At 47.6% G+C, this 22,128-nt stretch overlaps 1 long non-coding RNA gene across 1 annotated transcript; it reads left to right on the top strand.

Moving 5' to 3' along the window:
• The first annotated feature begins 11,893 nt into the window (after positions 1 to 11,893).
• Positions 11,894 to 20,993, top strand: LOC123625123. Its single transcript, XR_006730399.1, has 8 exons — positions 11,894 to 11,987; positions 14,256 to 14,345; positions 15,274 to 15,355; positions 15,771 to 15,849; positions 16,012 to 16,078; positions 16,265 to 16,330; positions 20,253 to 20,285; positions 20,959 to 20,993. It is a non-coding gene; the product is annotated as an uncharacterized LOC123625123 (long non-coding RNA).
• The last annotated feature ends 1,135 nt before the right edge of the window (positions 20,994 to 22,128 follow it).

Here is a 22,128-nt window from a genome sequence, read left to right on the forward strand (position 1 = left end):
GCCAACCCGGAACGAGACTCGGGGGCGGGCCGGAGCCCGTCCGGGTCACGCCACGGGCGTCCGGGGGCACGGTGGGCAACGGGCACGACGGCCGGCCGAGGGGGAGAGAGACCACCGGACCCGCGCGCTCACGCACGCGAACCCACCCGACCGGGGGAGGGGAGACGGCCACCGCGGGGGACGACGGCGCCCCACACGCCTTCGACACACAACGCCACCGCGGGCGAGCGGGCGGGCGGCGGCGGACCACCCACGGGAGGGGCCGCTACGGACAATCGTGGGGGAGCGATGCAACACCGGGGCACGGACAACCCCCGGGATACGAAAGCCAGACGGGAGCGGACGACATGGCTCAGGGCGTGGGCGAGCGGGAGGGAGCCGTCGGGCACGGCATAAGGCGACGACGGGGGAAGGGGCCGCCGGGCGCCAGGAGGCCCGAGTGGGGGGGGGACAAGCCTCAGACGACAGACCCACCGGGGCCAGGGCACGCACGGGATCTCACCGCCAGTGGCCTCCGCGCACAAGGGCGGTCCCGCGGGCACCTGGAACGACCGGCCGCGCCTTCGTCGAGCCCCCAAACACGCACGCACGCACCTCACAGGCCCCAGAGCCCGGCCCCGCCATCGCGGTCGCGGTCAGCTCCGGCCAAACGCTCTTCTTCCCGCGCACACGCGCGACCGTCCGCCCCCCAACGCCGTACGGCCCGCCACGCGGAGGCCCGCCGACCGTTCAAACGGGGGGCACGGCGCCGGGGGAACGCCGTCCACGGCCTTGGCGGCCAGGGCGACATCCCCCCCTCGCGGCGAGGTCAGGTCCGGGCAGCGCAGTCGGGCGACCGCTCGTCGGGGGGCGGTCGGCAGCGGTGAGAGGAAGAGAGGGAGGAGCACCCTCGGTACAGGATGAGACGCCCCGCGAGGGTGAGGCACGAGGACCCGAGGGAGGCGAGACCTCCGCCGCGACCGGGCCACTGGGGAAACAACGCCACGGGATCCCACCGCCCCAAACTCGAGAGCGGTCCCGCAACGCGCCCGTGGCGCCGGCCGGCCCAAAAGCCTCCGGCAACCCCTCGACCCTCCCACGGGGCCACGGCCTCACCACCGGGGCCGTCCCAAGAGCGACCTCGGCCCTTCGGCCCTCGGCCCCCAACGCCGCCGCGCCTGATCCCATTCTCGTCCGTTCCCAATCCGGTCTCGCTCCGGGGAGCACCGCGCCCCCGTGGAACGACCCCCACACGTTGGCCGGGCGGTCCCCCCCAAGGCGCGGTCCACAGGCGCCAGCACGGGAGCACCCATCCATCCGCGGCCTGGCACGGGACCAGGTGGAGGACCGCACGCTCACAGGGGAGGGGGGGGCGTGAGACGGGCTCTACCGCCCCCATCCCCCAGCGCACACCGGGGCGACCCGCGGCCGCGGCACGCAGCGCACACACGCGGGCGCCCTTCACGGCTGGAACGCCGGCCCGGCCCGGCGTGACCCTCCCCCGGAGTTCAGAGGGGGGGAGGCGCGGACCACGTTAGGCGAAGAGTGGCACTCGGCCCCCACCGCGGGGGCCGGCGGACCGCTCCACCCCCACGGCGGGGGAGGAGGGAACTCTGCCCACGCACAACTGGCAGCCGCAGGGGCGGCGGCTGACGACGCTCAGAGAGGCGGCGGGGCTGGGGCGGAATCCGACAAACCCCAGAAGAGGACACGCCTCCGCAGATCGCTAGAGAAGACGCTTTCTCGCCGAAGGTGGATCTCGCCCCCGACACCCGGTCGCCCCCGTCAGGGCCCCGGGGCGGAGGCGCTCGGGCACGCCCCCCGGTGGGGGGGGTGGGGGGGTCTGCGGTACAGGGTAAAACAAAAACGCACGGTTGGCAACTCCCGAGCGTTCACGGTCGGGGGCCCCTCTCGTCCAGAAACCACCTCGGCTTCGAGAGGAACACTCTCCCGTCGGTACGGGAGAGGGGTCACCGAGGCAGACCAGGCCCGGGGTAGAGGCCCCCCACCACGATCGCCCGCGCGACCCTGCGGCAACACCGCTCGCGCGCAGGGAGGGAAGGGCACGAGCCGCGCGCACGCCTCCGGCAGTCCGCCACGCACACATCGTGGGGACGCCGAGACAAACACCCCCCCCGCCCGCCCACGCGGCGCAGGGGGGGATGCCTCTTCAGCTTACCCGCCTCGACCCCCCCCTTCATCAGCCCAAGCAAACTGCTCGGGAGGAGCGTACCCAACGCGGCGGACGCTGCAGCGGCCACCAGAGGGGGACGCCGGGAACGAGGACGACAACCACCACTCGGTTTTTCGGGCACCTTGGGGAACGGCCCGGTGCGCTCCAGGGGCACCGCAAAAGGGCCACGCAAGACCCAGCAGCCGCGCGCCAAACGGGGCGCGCGCGACCGGGCGGGCGGGACGCCCCTCCCCATCCGTCGCGGGGAGGGGTGACCCCGGCCAGGCAACGGCCCACAAAGGGCGAGCGAGGGCTGCCCGCTGCGTCACAACAGGACCCACGACCCCCCCCGCCCAACGCCAGGAGGCCGAGGGCGGGGCGAGCGAGGGCGGGCCGGATAGTCTCGCACCCGGCGCCTCCCACCCACCGCCCACAGGCGGGCGGTGGAGAGGCTAGGTGCCCGCGGGCAGAACGAGAAGAGCGGCCCCCATTCACCACGAATGGGCCCGTCCCTCGCCTGGCACGCGGCTTAAGGCCCGGGAGAGCGCGACGTCACCACATCGATCAGGCCCCGTAGGACGGGGGAAGGGTCGGGGAGGCCAGTCAGGCCAGCGAGGACAGCGATCAGAGGAGCCCGCTTCAGCCTCGCCGGCCCCCGTCTCCGGAGGAGGGCGGCAGACAACCCAGACACGAAGACCGCCTGACACGCAACGGCACAGAAGCCAGCTGGGTAAGGGGGAGGATTGCCGCAAACGCCCCCCGGGGCGCCGTCCCTCGAGGGGCCAGAGACCAACCCAAGAGGGCGAGCAGCCCCGCCGGGACACTCCGACGCCCTAAGAGCCGGCGCGCGGGCCCAGGCGGTCGAGCTCAAAGGGAACACGGCAGGGCGCCGGGTCACCAGGAACCCGGAACCCTGTCGCCGTGCGGAGGCCCAACCCCTCCGGCGACAGTCACCGGAGGACAGCGTGTCAGCACTAACCTGGCGGCGGAAGATGACGATATGAGGTGATCAAAAACACGGTGCAGGGTGGCGGGGACCGAGCCACTTGACCACGCCTGCCCCTACGACACTCGACACGGCCACCTGTCCCCAGCAGGTGCCCAGGGCCAGCAGACGAGGGGCACTCAGGGACATCTGGTCGACCCCCAGGACCCGCGGACCACTCCCCCCCCCCCCCCCGTGGCGTAGAGGGTCGGGGAGGCCCTCGCCGGGCACGCGCGCCACCCCGGCCCCCGCACGGGGACTCGTGGAGGAGAGAACATCGGGACGGGACCGCCGCGGCCCGACAGGGGTCGCCCTCGCCGGCCACCCGCGCCACCCGGGCGGGGCCCGGTCCCCGGTCCCCGGCCCCAGCACAGGGGGGACTCATGGAGGAGAAAACATCGGGACGGGACCGCTGCGGCCCGACAGGGGTCGCCCTCGCCGGCCACCCGCGCCGCCCAGGGCCCGGTCCGTGCCCCCAGAGTAGGACTCGGAAGAAGCCACGGACGACTGGGATCCCGCGAGGGACCCAGCCACCCGTGCCACTCACAGGGCTGTCCCTGCCTCTTGAGCGGGACCCAGGGAAAAGCGGCAGGAAAGGCGAGGCCGTGGGAGAGGGAGAGGGACAGGCATGCACGGGACGGCGGCCGTTCGCCGGACACCCTCCTCTCCCGTCCACGTGCGCCGTCTCCTTCCTGTCCCCGCGGGGCGGGGAGGGTCTTGCCAGAGCGGCCACAGCGTGCTGGTCGACCCGCCCGGGCAGCCCCGCCAGCCCCGCCAGCCCCGCCAGCCGCCTGGCCGGCTGAGCCCGGAAGCGCGGCGACAACGTCCTCCTACGACAGCCCTGCGGGCCCAAGCTTCGCCTCACAGACGTCCCAGCCGGCGTCCCGGCACGAGCCAGATGGCCCTGAGAAGGCTGCTTGCTTCCCGGAACCCAGCCTCCGTCACAGCGGGGACTGTCCCCTGCTTTGCCTGCCGCACCGAAGATTCAGAGGACAAGAGCCTTCTAGAAAAGCGGCCGCCAGGTGGAGCCCGACCACAACCGGCGCCAGCCACCAGAGGTCTGCTGCAAATCACGGGGCAACCCTCCGGAGCCCATCATTTCAGAGTCCAGAAGGTCCCCCGAGGGCATCAAACACAGTCCCCCCTACTCCCCACGGAAGCCATCGACAGAGGACGGGTCAGTCTAGGGCCACACCACCCTGAACGCGCCCGATCTCGCCTGATCGGGGAAGCTAGGCAGGCCCCAGCGTGGCTAGCACTGGGATCAAAGAAAGGATGGGTCGACCCGACCACCGAAATCGTCCACCAAACCCGTCTCTGCACAGACCACGACATAGCCGAGAGACAGACAGGCAGACCCAGAAAGAGGGAAAGAGAGAAAGGAAAAGAAGAGAGAGAGAAGAGACAGAGAAACGGAGAGAGAAAGTCAGAAAGAAGAAAACAGTGAATAAGAAAAGACAGGAAGCGGGGGGAGAAAGGAAAAGGAAAAGGAAGGAAGGGAAGGCGATAGGAAACACAGAAAGACAGAAGGAAAGAAGAAATAAGGAAAGAAAAGACAGGCAGAAAGAAAGAGAACGAGAGGACGGAAGGAAGGAAGGAGAAAGAAAGAGGGAAAGAAAGAAAAGAAGAGAAAAAGAAAGGAAATTAAAAGAGAAAAAGAAACAAGAATACGGAAAGAGGGAAAGAGAAAAAGATAGAGAGAAGGAAGGAGAGAGAGAGAGAGAGAGAGAGAAAGCAGAGAAAGACACAGAGAGAAAGAAGGAAGGAAGAACGGAAAGACAGAAAGAAGGAAGGAGAGAGAAAGGAGAGAATGAGAAAGAAGGAAGGTAGGAAAGCAGAAAGGGGGAAGAAAGATGGAGAAGGAAGGAAGGAAGGAAGGAAGGAAGGAAGGAAGGAAGGAAGGAAGGGAGGGAAGGAAGGAAGGAAGGAAGGAGGACTCGGCCGGGCGCGGTGGCTCACGCCTGTAATCCTAGCACTCTGGGAGGCCGAGGAGGGCGGATCGTTTGAGCTCAGGAGTTCTCGACCAGCCTGAGCAAGAGCGAGACTCCCGTCTCTACTAAAAAGAGAAAAAAAATTATACGGACAGCTAAACACACACACACACACACACACACACACACATATATATATATAAAACTAGCCGGCATGGTGGTACATGCCTGTAGTCCCAGCTCCTCGGGAGGCTGAGGCAGGAGGATTGCTCGAGCCCAAGAGCTTGAGGTTGCTGCGAGCTAGGTTGATGCCACGGCCCTCTAGCCTGGGCAACAGACTGAGACTGTCTCAAAAAAAAAAAAAAGAAAGACTGAAAGAAGGAAACAAAAGAGAAATAAAGAAAAGGCAGGAGGAGGAAGAGAAAGAAAGAAGGGGGCAGAGAGAGACGATAGGATGAGAAAACCTTTCTGTCGTGGAATCGTAAAACCCCTTCCTATCTTACGATCCTGAAACCCAGGGTGGAACTATGATACGCTTCACATTCTTAGAACATGCTGGCCGGTGAAAGGAAGAAAGAAGTCAAGAAGCCTCCCAAATAACCTGGATAGCAGCATATGTTCCTCCCCCGGCTCCCTCTCTTGCGTTTGTGTTTGTTGTCTGTAAACGCCAAGATGGGGCGGGGGTGGGGGACACCACGCCGGGTGGGCGAGCAGATCACCCTGCCCACCACAGGAGGACACACACACACACACACACACACACACACACACACACACCCCGGGTCATTGGTATCCGGGAAGGATACCAATTGGATATCAGACTGAGATGGGGATGGGGGAGGGGATGGGTGTATGCCTACATGATGAGTGCGTTGCACACCCTCTGGGGAATGCTCATGCTTGAAGGTGCAGACTCGGGGAGGTGGGGGGGGGAGGGGATGGAGGTATGACTACATGATGAGTGCCAGGCCCACTGTCTGGAGAATGGACAGGCTTGGGACTCTGACTCAGGGGGATGGGCGGGACATGGACAATGTATATGACCTGAACTTATGTACCCCCATGATGAGCTGAAATAAAAAATAAATAAATAAATAAATAAATAAAAAGAATAAGATCAAAGGAACAGAAGTAACAGACAAGGGAGTTGCCGTTTTATGCAGAGAAAGCTCTGAGAAGATGACATTTACCCAGATATTGGATTCAATGGGAAGGAGGAAACATGGGTATTGGGGTAAGTGCCTATGAGCCAGAAAGAACAGCCAGCACAAAGGCCTTAACAGGGAGTCTGTATAGGATTCAAGAAACTGCCAGGCCAGGTGCAATGGCTCACACCTGTAATCCCAGCACTTTGGAAGGCTGATGTGGGAGCCAGGAGTTTGAGACTAGCCTGAGCACCACAGTGAGATCCCATCTCTATTTTTAAAAATATACATATATTTCTAAAAGAAAATAAAAAAAAATTACAGCTGACTACTTTCTTAGAAACCATGCAAGCAAAAATGAGTGGAGTGAAATATTTAAAGTATTGAAAAAAAAAACCCACCAACCTAGAATTATATATCTGGCAAAATTATTCTTCAAGAGAGAGGAGAAATTAAAACGAAAAAAAAACTACCAAGAGGCCAGTGTGGCTGCCGTGTGAGGCCAGAGTGCTAATAAGGAACAAGATCACATAAGGCTTGGGAGACAAATGAAAGATTTGGGTTTTATTCTTAGAGAATCAGAGGGTGCAGGGGAGGCTTTGGGGGTCTTCAGAGAGGAGTGGTATGACCCAAGTTACATTTTTTAAAGGCTCCCTCAAATTGCTAGGTTGAGAACAGACTCGCAGTGGGCATGGGAAAAGGTAGAAATAGAGATGAGTTCAGTGTCAGATGATGGTATTTTGGACCAGGTGGCTAGCATAAGTTGTGACAAATGGTCATATTCTGGAATATTCTCAAGGTAGCCCCACAGAATTTTCAGGTACATTGAATGCAGACTTTGAGAGAAAAGGAGAAGTTGAGCAGCATGACTGGATACCTGGAAGGATGATGCACTTGCCCTCAATTGAGATGCAGAAAGCTGCTGAGCAAGCAGTTGTGGTGAGAAGGAGATTATGAATCAGTGTTGGACATTTTAAGTTTAGAGTATCTATTAGATATCCAAGATGGGAGAAATTACACCATATGTTTCCTGCTGAGACTGGCTTATTAGAGCAGGAGAAGATGCCAAGGCAGAACAGAGAGGAGTAAGGAGGGGAAAGGATCTAGTGTACACATGGAGAGATCTTCAGAGGGGATAACGGTTGTTCATCTAGATACAACTAGGAAGGCAGGTATGTGGGCACAGGCACAGGTAGGTAGATAGATAGGTTGACAGGAGTTACTGCAGAGTCTCTTCTGGAAGCTTCTGTTTTCATAGTGAAATAAAGAAATTCTTGTTTGAAGGAATTAATAAATCCCTTTTTACTTCCTTGCTTAAAACCCTCCCCAGGCTTCCTCTCGCCATGAGAATAAGATCCAAATGTTTTATCACAGCCCACAAGTCCCCACAGGATCTCGCCCCGCCCACCTCTCTCCATTGCCCCAAATGCTCCAGCCACAGGGGCCTTCCTTCTGTGTCTCAGACACATGACAAACTCGGACAAGCATGGGTTCACCCTCTGTCTGGTACGCCTTCTCTCTTATCCTCATCACATAAGTTTTACCTCAAACTTCACCTCCCCAGGCCTTTCTTGAACTTCCCATCTAAAGTGTCCCCTCCTCCCACCATGAATTATTTTACTCAGTTATTCTGTATTGTCTGCTTCTTCCCACAAGAATGTGTTTCCTAAGAAACTAGCACCCCTACTCCTGGCTCCTCCTCCCCCTCTCTCCTCTTTCCTGATTTGGCTTTCTTCTCAGTACTCATCAGAACCATATTTGGCACATAGCAGGAGCTCAGTCACTATTTCTTGATGAACAAATTTGACAATTTAAATGAAACAATGGATATAGAGCATATAGCAGAGAGCCTGGCATATAGTAAACATTCAATAAATGTTACCTGCTATGGTGATGGCAACAAAGACAGCCACGGCAAGAATCAGAAGCACAACTCTGAAAGGCTGATGCCTCCTCTGTACTCTTGAACCAATTCCCTTTTTTCTCATCAGAGGCTTTCATTGATCATGTCCCTTCTTCCTCTTGATAGCATACTTCCCTTCAAGTAAATATTAATATGTGCAATATTAGCCCACCATTAAAAACAAAAACAGTTAAAACATACCTTCCTTAACTCTGGGTCTTAGTAGATAAAGCCAAGTGTCCTCATAGTTTAGCAATTAAAAAAAATATTCTATACTAGTTCACAACTAGTTAACCAAAACAAATCTTGAATAAGTAGACTCATTTTTATTTACCACCCTTATTTATTGACTAGTTTCTTTAAATTGAAAAAAAACTACTTAACATTTGCATGATTATGATATTAATAACCATAAAATAGTATTCAATAAAAGATCTATTATCTAATTCAGTCCTCACTCTGCAAAAAGCTGGCATATCTGTGTATCTTTCCAGAAATTATATATGCAGATCCAGACATATAAATATCTTTTGAAAATACCAGTATGCACACAATTCTGCACCTTAGGTTTCCTTTAGTTAATAGATATCATGACTAGCTTTCTAAGGTACACATAAAGAGCTATATCATTACTTTTACTGGCTATGTAGTGTTCCATTGGGTATGAATGTAATGTCATCCATTTAACTAGTCCCATATTTACTGGCATTTAATGTGTTTCCACTCATTTGTTCTTGTGAAGAATGCTGGAATTAATAGTCTTGTATATGTGTATGTATATTCATATATACATTTAATATATACATAGTTCTTCAAATATATCCATACATAAATCCTTAAAAGCACAATTGCTGGCATAAAAAGCGTATGTCTTCAGTTTTTACCAATATTGACAACTTGCTTTCTAAATATTAATAATTTTATTAAATCGGTAGATTTTTTGACTTCTCTGAATTATGAACAATCACTAAGTGCTTTGCTTCACATTATTGTTGAGGGAAAGTGGATAATTATTTATATTCCCTGTATCAAAGCAGAAAAGGACTGAAACCACTTTTAAAGAAAATGTTAGTACCTACTACGATACATACAGTTGTCCCCCCTTATCCAGGGTTTCACTTTCCACACTTTCAGTTACCTGTGGTCATCCATGATCCAAAAATATTAAATGGAAAATTCCAGAAATAAACAACTCATAAGTCTTAAATTGCACACTGTTCTTTCTGTACTGAAATCTCTCACCACCCCACACAGTAGGTGAATCATCCTTTTGTCCAGTGCATCTCTGCTACACATGCTACCAGCCTATTAGGCACTTAGTAACCACCTCCATGATCAGATCAGATCCTCTGTTCTGGTTCCACGGTGTTTCTGTTCAAGTAACTCTTATTTTACTTAATAGACTTAATAGTAGAATGAAGTAAGTACTACATAATAGTGGTCCCCAAACTCAAGAATACTGATGCTGGCAATTCGATATGCCAGTGAGAAACTGTAAAGTACTTCCTTTAGGCGGAAAAATGAAATTTCTAGACTTAATAAGGAAATAAAAAAATTATATGCTCATGTTGCTAAGATCTACGTTAAGAGAAAGTCTTCCTCAGTAAAACTGTGATAAAGCAAAAAGAAATTCTTCTATAGCATATAGAGGGTTCAGTACTACCTGTGGTTTCCAGCATCCACTAGGGGGCTTGGAATTTATCCCCCTCGGATTGGGGAGAGGAAGGGGAAAATACTGTGTTTAAGACAAAGGAAAACCAAGCACTATTTTGGGGAAAGAATTTCTGTATTTAGAATGTTAGAACCGGTTCCCCGTTCCGCCCCAGGAACAGAATGGCAGAGTCCAAGGCTGCAAAAGGCAAAGGAGTTTATTGGCTGGCTCGAGCCAGGGTCCAAGTCCCAGAGCACCAACGCAGTGGTCTCTTTACGAACTAGGACCCCGCTCAATGGGACATATGCCCTTTTATACTTTTGCTATAGCTTGTTACAAAAGATTGTCCAATATTGATTGCCCAAACCCACACACACACCCCCTGCACAAGCCATCTACGTGCGATTAGGAACGTTGTCCTGGCTGTTAGGCTGTTTACGTGCTGATCATGCCTCGGCCCCTTTATCAGTAAGTTGTTTGTAGTCACCCCCCCCCAGGGCCTGGGCCTTGTTTACCAAGCATTTGAGTAAGCAAGCACCGCTTCTAGTCACCCCCCCAGGGCCTGGGCCTTGTTTACCAAGCATTTGAGTAAGCAAGCACCGTTCACAGAAGCGGAATTTGGCCGTTAGCTATAAGCAAATTATTTTACTTTTCAACACACTTAGTTCAATGAAATAGCATAACACACTTGAAATAGCACAACACACTTGTAGGAGCTGCAAATTATTTCTGCTCTTCAAGAATAGCTCAGTGTTGGAGATAAGTTCTTTGTGCCCCTGCAAAGGCTCCTTGCTTACCCGGTTTGCACCAGTTAGGTGGTAAGGAAGAAAGGATGAGGTCACTCATTGCTCACGCCGCAACTTGGAGCACCTATGGTTCTGCAGTGGTGACTGACCTGCACGACCCTCCTAATGATCCTGAAATTCAGGATCTGTGATAGTTGGGCTCACTTACAATTTTATTTAAACTTCTTATGTAGTTGTAATTCAAGTAATGTTTTTAAAGTTTTAACATGGGGTGTACAAATCTTGGCACACAGCCATACTGCTGTAAACCTTGAGAAAGATATGAGAGTTTAACAGGGGTGTGCTTTCTTTTGAAACTGGACTTTTTTTTTTTTTTTTTTTTTGAGACACAGTCTCACTCTGTTGCCCAGACTAGAGTGCCGTGGCGTCAGCCTAGCTCACAGCAACCTCAAACTCCTGGCCTCAGGCTCCGGAATAGCTGGGACTACAGGCATGCGCCACTGTGTCCCGCTAATTTTTTTTCTATATATATTTTTAGATGTCCAGGTAATTTCTTTCTATTTTTAGTAGAGACGGGGTCTCGCTCTTGCTCAGGCTGGTCTCGAACTCCTGACCTCGAGCGATCCACCCGCCTCGGCCTCCTAGGATTACAGGCGTGAGCCACCGCACCCGGCCTTGAAACTGGGCATTTTCTTTGATCTTTCAAGAATAAAGTAATTGTATTTGTTAAAAAAAAAAAAAAGAATAGCTTTCTCTTTCAGCTAATGAAAGTATCAACATATTAAATGAACTTTTCCAGTCCTCAGTAGTTCTTTCCCCTAAGTCAGCCTCTTACAAACTCACAGCCTATGGAAACAAGAGTTAAAGACACAGAAAGAAAAAAACCTAAACTCAAAGAGTTTCTCAGGAGCACAACGAGCTTCTTACCTTTCTAGACCGGCCAGTGAGTTTCAACTTTCGTCGTTTGAGGTTTTTTCTTTCTTTCTTTCTTTTTTAAAATGTTAGTGTGGTTTAAAAAAGAAAAAAATCCTAATTCTCTTTTAGTGGAAAAGTACATGTCCCTGCCTTGTTTCTTCTACAGATTGCAAACTCTTCAAGGCTAGGGGTGGAGGAGAGTGTTCAGGGGCTTTTAGCATAGCAGTGTCCAGCCATTACCGAGAGGGCCGCTCTCTGTCAGGCCACCATCCCGCCCATGCGACCGCCACCCGCTCGCCGCCAGACTCCGCCAGCCGTGCGCCGCCTGCCTTCGCGCTCCCCGCACCGCGGCGCAGGTGGACTCGTCCGTGACGTCACGAGACAGCGACCCAATCAGAGGCGGCGTTTTGAACATTTTCAACTTAAAGGCGGGTCGGCCCTTGCGCCCTGAGGCGCCGGCGGCGGAGGGTTTTGGCCATTTTCCCGGGGCCCGGCGTGAGGAAGACGGCGGAGGAAGGCCCCGTGGCGGTCTGCGTGCGAGTCCGGCGCTCAGCAGCAGGTGGGGGGCCCAGACCGCGGCGGGGCGCACGGCTGCAGGCGGCGCGGGCCCGGGCGGGAGGGGCGAGTGCTCCGGCCTTTCCCAGGGCTGCTTTCCGGGGTTTGCTTGTCTGTGAAGTGACAGGGAAGGATCCGAGATCTGGACGGTAACTTCCAGCTGGGAGATTCACGTAAATCTAACGCGGGCTCGCTGACGTTGAAGACCTTCACCTGCTGTTTTTCTCACATATGAACCTCCTTACCCCATTCCACCCCCCCTAAAGAAGTCGTATGGGAGAATGTAGTCATTTTAAGCTTAATTGGCTATCTCTAAACTCCCTGAGGGCAAGGACTAGTCTGTCGCATTGTGTTCAATAGGCAGTCAAGACTGCATCCATTCATTCGTTCTACGAATACTTATGTATCTGCATGTGTATATTTTAGTACACCGTTACAGCACTGAACAGACGCTACCATCATTGCCCTGTGGATCTTTCATACTAGTGGAGAGAGAGACAGAACATAAAGTTAAAAATATAGAGTGTTAAGTGGTGATATGTAAGTAATAAATGCTATGGAGAAAAACCAGGAAGGGGAATGAATGAAGTCAGTTTGTTTCACTAGCGTCTGGTCCTCGACCCCAAAGGCTAACATTTTCTGTGTTTGAGAAATTTTTATTGAACACAGCGTTTAATAACAGAGAATATCAAGATCTAGGATTTCCTGTTTCTTAGGAGCTGCTTATCTAATACATTAGAAGACATCAACATAAAGAAGCCATTACAATAGGTTGTGACAAGTGTTATGATGGGCAGGTGGAGAATGTTTGCTAAACTGATTAGTCCATAAGAGAGATGACAGTTTGGGTGGGGTGGGCTCATGTCAGGAGAGTCCTGACAAGTTTCACAAGTGAAACATAAGTTACTTAATGGAAAGGAAGGTCAGAATATTCTAGGCCCAAAGAGGTTAAATCTGTCATTTTGAAAAGACCTTCAAGTAGAGCTTAGGGTTCATATAGAAATTTAGAGGACGATGAGGTTGGAGACTGAAATGACATGATCCAGGTCTCATGTGCTATGCTAAGGATTTCATAAGTTTCCAGAAAGTTTTCAAGAGTTTTAAGCAAGAGGGACATAATCAGTTTCATTTTTAATCTATCCTCTCAGCTGCCAGTGTTGGGTGAAACGGTGAATGAATGGTTTCACAAGAAACTCCCATGACAGGGCAGGAGGCACTGAAACCCCATTTAAGAGAGCTGAATCCTCAAAGCTGGATTTTCCATCTTTCTCTTATAAGTGATATATTATTACTATCTTTTAAAACAGTCTTCATTTGGGCATGGTGGCTTATGCCTGTAATCCTAGCACTTTGGGGCTAAGGTGGGAGGACCCCTTGAGGACAGGAGTTCAAGACTAGCCTGGACAACATATGGATACACCACCCCTCCACCCCCTACAAAAAATACAAGCATGATGACACAGGCCTGTAGTCCTGTCTACTTGGAATGCCGAGCCAGGAGATCGCTTGAGACCAGGAGTTTGAGGTTGCAGTGAGCTATGATTGTACCCCTGCACTCTAGTGCCAGCAACAGGGCAAGACGCCATCGCAAAATAAAATAAAATGTTCTTCAGAAGATGAAATCTTAAATTATCCTTCCTATAACATAACTTTTATGACCAATTCTGCTAAAATGCAGTATTGTTATATTTTTGGAAAAGAAGAACTTGGAGAAACTGCCCAAGCTTACTGGAAAATTGACAACAGTGCCATGTATCAAGTTGATGGAAGTAAATCCTTCAATTTTGGTAAGATATAATAGCATCAGAAATTAGCTTGCTATTCTTTTGCTATTAAGAGTACAGAAGGCTTATCAATAACACTAGATTTATTACTAAAGATCAGACTAAGGCTTTTATAAACTGCTTCATTGAAAATGAAAAATTGTTTAGCCATCGTGTATGATAAGTGAGATAATAAATTGATATTTAAAGCACAGTTATATAATTTGTATCCAGACAGATTCCAGACCCCCATGTGCAACCACTATGGCCTACTGCCTTGTAAAAACACATAGGATCATTAACTTGTAGTATATTTTTTGTCTTTGAGGACCAAAACATTTTATCTCAAGGAGAGGTTTTTTCAAAGGACCAAAAAGTTGAAAAAAATACTGTCTTAAATATTTTAGCATCCTAGATTGACAATTTTATTTCTTTGGGTAATTACTAGTTCAGAATGAAAACACATTTGATTTGTTTGGTTTAACTTCAAATGTGTTGTTGTTTTGTAGATCGTGTCTTTCATAGTAATGAAACTACTAAAAATATGTATGAAGAAATAGCAGCACCAATCATCGATTCTGCCATACAAGGCTACAATGGTTTGTATTCGCTCAGTGTTGCAGAAACATTTTAGTCTTGGGTGTCTGTGCAACATGTATTGATAGTTTTACCCACTGCAGATTCATTTTTAAATCTGTGTGTGTGTGTATTTTGTTGGTTCAGGGACTATATTTGCCTATGGGCAGACTGCTTCAGGAAAAATGTATACTATTATGGGTTCAGAAGATTACTTAGGACTTATGCCCAGGGCAATTCATGACATTTTCCAAAAAATTAAGAAGGTAAATAACTTAGCTGAATTTCTAGTATATACTGGTAAAAGTAGTAACAATCGTAGTGTTTTCCTTGTGTAATAATAAAAGGAAATAAATTTACAGTTCTCTCTTGATTATTCACGGGGAAAGAAGAGAGGCATAACATAGATTTACTTTTATCCCAACAAACTTACTTTTTAAAGCTTAAAGTTCTTTTATTCTTTCCCTTGAATCCTACAACAGTAATACTTTCAACAAAAATATTCATTAAGGAACAGGAAAATCTTATCACAATGGTTTGCTCCTCATTGCCTTTGTTTAACTACTAGTGATTATAAAGGAACAGTAAAAAGTGGATGTTGGTAAAGGAGAAGGGAAGTAGAAGGCCAGAGCAGACAACCTCATTAGTTAAGAGTTGGTTTTAAATTGGCATCTTCATTAAAATAAGAACATCTAATGGTAGAGTTTTATTTTGAGCCTGGAGAGTTGGAAAGAGTGCTCTCCTCTTCTAATTTTATGATACATTACTTTTCATTATTTCTGAAACAATGCTTTTATATTTTTGTGTTTATTATTGTCAACATAGAATCATGGATTTTGTTTTACAAACATAACTTCCTTCTTTACCTCTTTAATATAAGCACACAAGCATAAAATACTAGGTCTTCATAATTTGATGCTCACTGATGCTTTTACATATTTTTTCTTCCAGTTTCCTGATAGGGAATTTCTCTTGCATGTGTCTTACATGGAGATATACAATGAAACCTTTAATAATTCGAGAAGATGTCAATGTGAGTAACAAACATTATAATCAACTTACTTATTGGGATTATTGTTCTTGAATATTTACCTTTAATTTTTAAAGTGTCTGCTGTTTTTGTGGTTTTCTTTCTTTCTTTTTTGAAGTGTTTATAGAGATTGATTTTTTAAATAATATGTATAGTTTTAAAATACTGATAGCTCTAATAGGCTTAAGTGCCTAAGAATAGCAATATGGAAGTATCAAGTTAGAATTTAGTGTGCTTTGGTATAGGAAATAAATTGTATTCATGGAGTTGCTTGTTATATTCTTATAGAATAATGATTCCATTTTCCACCTTTAACTTCCACAAATGAACTCTGTAATAGTTTGTACCTTCTTTTTGAAAAACAGACTTTTAAGGGACTTCTATTTCTTTAATCTTTCCACAATTAAACTTGTTTCAGAGGAATGTGTATGTTGCTGATCTCACAGAAGTGGTTTATACATCAGAAATGGCTTTGAAATGGATCACAAAGGGAGACAGTAAGACGTTCTGTTGTATGTCTTTAAAATCGTTATAAAAGCTATCTTTTCAATCAAGTGTATTTAGGCTTCAAATCATACTTTATTAAGTTAAAATAAAAATTACTATTTTTTGTTGGATTTTAATATATGTGCAGCTGAAATATAACTCATTTTTACAAGGAACAGCCATTATGGAAAAACAAAAATGAATCAGAGAAGAAGTTGTTCTCATACAATTTTTAAGATGGTAGGTAATATTCACTCTCTCTCTCTCTGTCTTTCTCTCACTTTTAAAACATCTGATGGTAGGATTTTACTTTTAGCCTAGAGAGTTGAACTGGACGTGCTCCTCTTCTTATTTTATGATACTGTATTTTTCATTATCACGTGTAAGAATGCACTACTTTGTATACAAGTTGCCTTTTCTATCTAGATTTTTGAAAGCAGAGAGATGGATGAGCCTTCTAATTGTGAAGGGTCTGTGAAGGTGTCCCATTTGGTGAGTATAAATGAGCTAAGATAATGTACTGTATGGGCCTAAACAACAGTTAATTCAGCTGCTGGGTATTTGGTCTAATATGAACTGTTATTTAAATGCGGGGGAGGGGAACTATAAATTGGCAGTTTCATCTTGTCAGTAGCATCAAATTACTAGCTGAAATGTTGTAGGAAAAATTCAGAGGGTCTTTCTTCCTGTTATGTCATGGCTGTCATCTCCTAAAAGTTAGATGAAGGAACTATAGGAGTTGAGGCTTTCTCTACCCACTAATGAAGTAGGGTTTTTTTTCTGTACACATTTAAGAGTTTAAGTGCTCTTAGGATTTGGGAATTTTTTTTTTTTAATCTCAGCCAATATCATTTAGACTTTTGTGATTAACAGAAATCTAGGTGGGATGGTTAAAAAATAAATGACATTATTGAAGGCTTTTCTTAAGTATAATAAGATAATATATTTTGTACTATAAACATAGTGTTTTAGGCTATAAATCTCTTGAAGATGGAAGAAGAGTGATACTACATTCATCTTTGTAGCCCCAACACATGTATATTACATAGTTTATGTTCAATACATGTTTGTTGAATGAGTGAATGTAAGCATTATGCAAACATTCCTTTTTTCCACAAAGTAAACTTCCCATTTCCTTCTTGCTGCATGGTATCGCTGTCTTTCTTACTCCTTTCCTCTTCTTTACCTATATTGCTTTATTCTCTGTTTTCAGGGCCTTAGTTCTTTAGCTTGATGTGGATATGATTTGAAAAACTTCAGGGGAAGAAAGTAATAATATGTTTATTCATTTTCATATTTTGTAAAATCAAATTCTTGATATCCAATCCTAACTTCACCTTAGTTATTTTGGTATAAAAGTATATAACTTATTTTAAACTTTAATTTTTATTTTAATCTTTTGATATTTAATCGTTAATCTTGTTTTAATTTAACAACAGAAAAACCTAAAACCTAACCTGTTTTGTATTGTGACCCTGGCCTTTGATATTTCACTATAATTTAACATTTCTTTTAATAATTTAGCTTTAATACTCTTGGCACCATCAGTGATGTATTTGGTGATTTCCTCCGATTCCTTGATGCTCTCTCATTTATGGTCCAGGTGGTCCAACCCTCCAGACTACCCAACAATTGTAAGAATCTTCTTGGAAAGAAGTCTTCCCTAAAGAGTCATCTCCTGGCTCTTTAGAGGTGGAGCTTTATTCTATCTAGATTTTGAGGTTGTCTCTTGGCCTTGATGGGATAATAATATTCAGTTTCTCTTAGCTCTTTTCCTTCCCTGTTTTCTGCTGTGGCTTCTTTTGTAATCCCCGACTAACAAAAACTCGGAAGTGTTATGTAGCCTTTCTTACTTGACGTTCTTGCCCTTGGACATTCTATCATCATTTCTGTGTTGAGTACTGCCAAACATATATTTTATAGTCTCTAAGTCCTAATTCATATCTTCCTAAAGATTGTTATAATTGTGTCCCGCTGTTATCTCAAACTTCAGTGTACCTAAAACCAAATTAATTTCTTCCTGCCATAATGAATATCCTTTTCTTCTGATAAAACAAGCATTATCTCAGTTACCTGGGCTGCATACCTGAGTTTTTTGACTCATCTTTTTCTGCCTTTCTCTTTGTTCACTTGTCCCATTTCTTACTGATTCTACCTTTGAACATTCCTATGGGTGTTATACTCATTAGGGTCTCATCTCTTTTGAATTACTACCTCAGTCTCCTCAACTCTGCTCTTCCTTTCTTCAGCACATCATACAGTTTTCTAATATACTCACAACTGCTTCGTTATGTTGTCTTTCCTGGACAAGATCTCGCCTCTCTTCACCAGTTTAACTTTACTTCCTCCTATTCCACAGGAGCCCCTCTCTCATAGACTGGGCCTCTTAGTGTCTTTGACTATGAAAGCTGGTTGCCATCTATGCCTTCCTCCTACTGCCTTCATTACTACTTTGCCCATTTATTATGCGTCTAAGTCATGGTAGTGGATATTATGCAAGAAAAATTACACCTCTTTGAGTATTTTACAGAAAGAAGTATATGAGGTAGTACTATAAAACAATATCACATAAATACCTGTATACTCTTGAAAATCTCCATAGTGAGAGATAACCTAAAGCTCATTCTTTTTAAGATAGGGTCTTGCTCTGTTGCCTGGGTTAGAGTGCCGTGGTGTCATCATGACTCATTCCTACTTTAAATTCCCTGGCTCAACCAATCTTCCCTCCTCAGCCTCCCGAGCTGGAACTATAGACACATTGCCATGCCTGGCTCATTTTTCTGTCTTTTTATAGAGACGGGGTCCCGCCATGTTGCTCAGGCTGGTCTTAAACACCTGTCCTATCCTCCCATCTCAGCCTCCCAAAATGTTAGGATTACAGGTGTGAGCCACCATGCGCGGTCTCTAACTTTCTTTTAACACATTCAGAATACTTAATGAACCTTTATCATGTTCTGAGCATGCTGCTGGGCTCTGAGATTAAAAGAGTAAACAAGACATCCCTGCGCTAACTCAGAGGTAGTCGCCCTAGCCCAAACTGCTGTCACCTCTCGCTTGGATCCCTGCACCAGCCTCCCAATAAGGCTGCTTGCTGCCATTCTTGCGCTTCTTGAATCCATCCTCCATCCAGGGGCCACAGTGGATCCTTTAGGAGTTGAATCAGGTTGTATTACTCCCTTGTGTGAAGCCCTCCAATGGCTTCCCAATGCATTTAGAAAATACAGACTTCTTAAGCTTGCTCACAAAGTCCTGCATAATCTGACGCCTACCTACTTCTCTTACCCTATCTTCTCCTGTCTTCACTTCACCAACTGTCCCACTTTCTTTTTGAATACACCAAGCACATTCTGCTTTGTGACCAGGTGTGCTGGCTGTTCTTTCTGACTAGACTACAGTTTGCCTTGATCTTTTCATAACTGGCCCCAACCTCTCTGTCACTTAGATCTTAGATTAATGCCAGGCCTTTCCCTGCCACCCAGTCCAGCGAATCTACTCAATCTCTCCCTCTTATCCTCTTCCAACTCTGTTATCTCTGTTACACTCATCACAATGTGTTTCTTATTTGTCTGTCTTTTTTCTCTTATAATCAGCAGTCTTTCTGTACAATGTAAGTTCCATGAGAGCAGAGACCTTATTTGTTTGGTTCATTGCTGTATCCCCGCACCTAACACATCACCTGGAGCATGATAAGCACTCATTTTTTTTCAGTAATATTTGTGAAATGAGAGGGAGGTCCATGCTTTTAAAGATGCTACAGCACAGTTAGGGACACAAATGACTAGCCCAATAGAATAAGTGCTCTAAGAGTAAGTCTCATCTGTAAGTAAGTCTATAAGTATTTATTAAGAGTTCTGGATGTGCAGTTGAAGGAGCAGTTCATTCAAGATGTAGGGGAAGAAGGGTAAAGTATGCAAAGCTATCTTGAGGAGGTAACATTTGCCCTGGTTCTTGAAGAATAAGGGCAGACTAGAACATTAGAACTAACTGAACAAAGGCAAGAGCAAAAAGCTGCTGCTTGGAGGTATAGAAGTATGGGGGGGTGTTTGGAGAATAGTGAGTAGTTTGGCTAGAGAGGTAAGAGTAAGGGCTGGATAGATATAAAGCTGGAGCAATGGAAGTGCCAGGTTGTGAAGAATCATTCACCATGGCATCGTTTTGGACTTTGTGGGAAACAGAACCTACAATGGCAGAATTATTGAGAATATATTATAAAGAAAGAAGGAAACGTAGAGAACAGTTTGACTCAGAAAAGGGAATGCCTCAACAGTGAGCTGGGAAACAAGGATACAGATGGGATATTCAGATATGGTATGTATTTAAAATATTCTTTTCGTAGTTTGGATTTTATTATATCAAAATACCTTTCATAAAGATTTATTTCATCTATCTTACAAGAATTTGGTTGACCTTGCAGGCAGTGAAAGAGCTGCTCAAATGGAAGCTGAAGGTAATAAAAACTCATGAAATACATTAGTCTTTTTTTTTAATAGGATGCCCAGTTTAATTTGAATTTATAATAATCAAGGAATATTTTACTAAAAGTATTTCTCAAATGTTGCATTATGGAAATACCAAAATGGTATTTAAGGTAATAAAAAATAGCAAATGTACTGAGAGACTATCAAATATTGCATGAAACATACTTAATACTGAAAAATTATTCATTGTTTACCTGGAATTCAAATTTAACTGGGCATCCTTTATTTTAGTTTGCTAAGCCTAATACAATCAAAGAAATAGTCTTAATGTCTTACTGTTCTTTTATTGGATAAAAAGTACCACAGGAGATTTTTAGAAACTGATAAAGTAATAATAGTAATCGTTTTCTGATAAAAAGTCTTTAACATAAAAATTAGCATCTGATCAGCATGCAGTGAGATGGGTTTTTTTAAAAAATTAGTGTTGGGAGCGGTCTCTGATTACGGGTGAGCACATAGCCAATAGAATCATTGCTGGGAGCCTTGTCAGGGCCCTCTACCAATCACTTCCCGCCACGACTACCTGCAATGGTATATAAGCCCACTGTCCTTCCTGTTCGGGGTCTCTCGCCATGTAACTAGACTAGATGCCTCATTAAACTGCTGTTGGAAGAACTCCAGTTTGTTGCGTCGTCCTTGCAGGCGAGTGCGGCGCGACAAGTGGTGCCGAAACCCGGGAACTTCTCGCACCGGCGGAGACGACCTCTTTGGAGGTGAGTTCAGAACCACAGCAGCTGGGGCGGCTTTATTTTGGACCCCTGCCCTCTTCTGACGCCGGCACCGGGTGCTTGTGACCTACCCCATGGGGAACTCTCCTAGTTGTCACCTGTTGCGGGCCCTGCGGGGTCTTCTGGCCGCCCGGGAGCTTCGTATCCCTGACCGTGTCCTGCGCCATTTTGTGCAGGACGTGGACCGGGTGGCCCCATGGTTTCTCCACTCGGGGTCTTTAACGATTCCGAGTTGGGATAAGCTAGAGCAGGACCTTCGCCGTGCCCGAGAGTCTGGTCCCCTTTGGGAGTGTGTTCTCCCTGTGTGGGCACTGGTGCGCTCCTGTTTAGAGGACGACCGTTGCAGCGGTCCGGTCCGGGAAGGTCAGCAAGTACTCAGTGATTATCAAGATAGTATGTCTGAGAGAGGCAAAGTGGGTCTGGCTCGGCCAGGGCGGCCGAGGAAAAGGCCGGAAAGGAAACGTAAGTCCGCGGGTAAACAGGAACGGTGGGGACGCCCGCCGCCTGAAAGGGACATGGAGGAGGTGGCTCTCAAAATGGCCTCCCTCCACATGTCGGCTTCCTCTTCTTCCTCTTCTTCCTCTCGTCCTTCTTCTTCCTGTTCTTTTTCATCATCTCGCTCTTCTTCCCGTTCGCGTTCTCGCGAGGCGGAAGAGGGGCTGTCTCCACAGGAGAAGGCGGAGCTGGAGGAGGCGGCGGCTAGATATGAGGCGGAGCGTAATCGCCCGCCCCCGTACGCTACTGCCCCTCCTTTTCCCATTGCGGGATCCGCCCCTCTAAATATGGAGGGCGGAACCTCGTTTGTGCCTCCCCGAGCTAGAAAGAAGATACAGAGGGAGTTTGCTTTCCCCGTCTTTGAGGACGCTAATCAACATCGCTTTCACGAACACCTAGATTACAAGCAACTAAAAGCTTTGGTTGAAGCTGTCAAGGCTTATGGGTGCAATGCTGCTTACACCCGTGGCCTACTGGAATGGCTAAGTGCGCATGCCATGACCCTCAGTGATTGGGCTGGTACCGCACGGGCCTTCCCTACAACCCCCAGGCCCAGGGTATCATAGAGCGTGCCCATGGCACCTTAAAG

Source organism: Lemur catta, chromosome 20 (assembly GCF_020740605.2).
Source record: "Lemur catta isolate mLemCat1 chromosome 20, mLemCat1.pri, whole genome shotgun sequence".
Classification (NCBI taxonomy): domain Eukaryota; kingdom Metazoa; phylum Chordata; class Mammalia; order Primates; family Lemuridae; genus Lemur; species Lemur catta.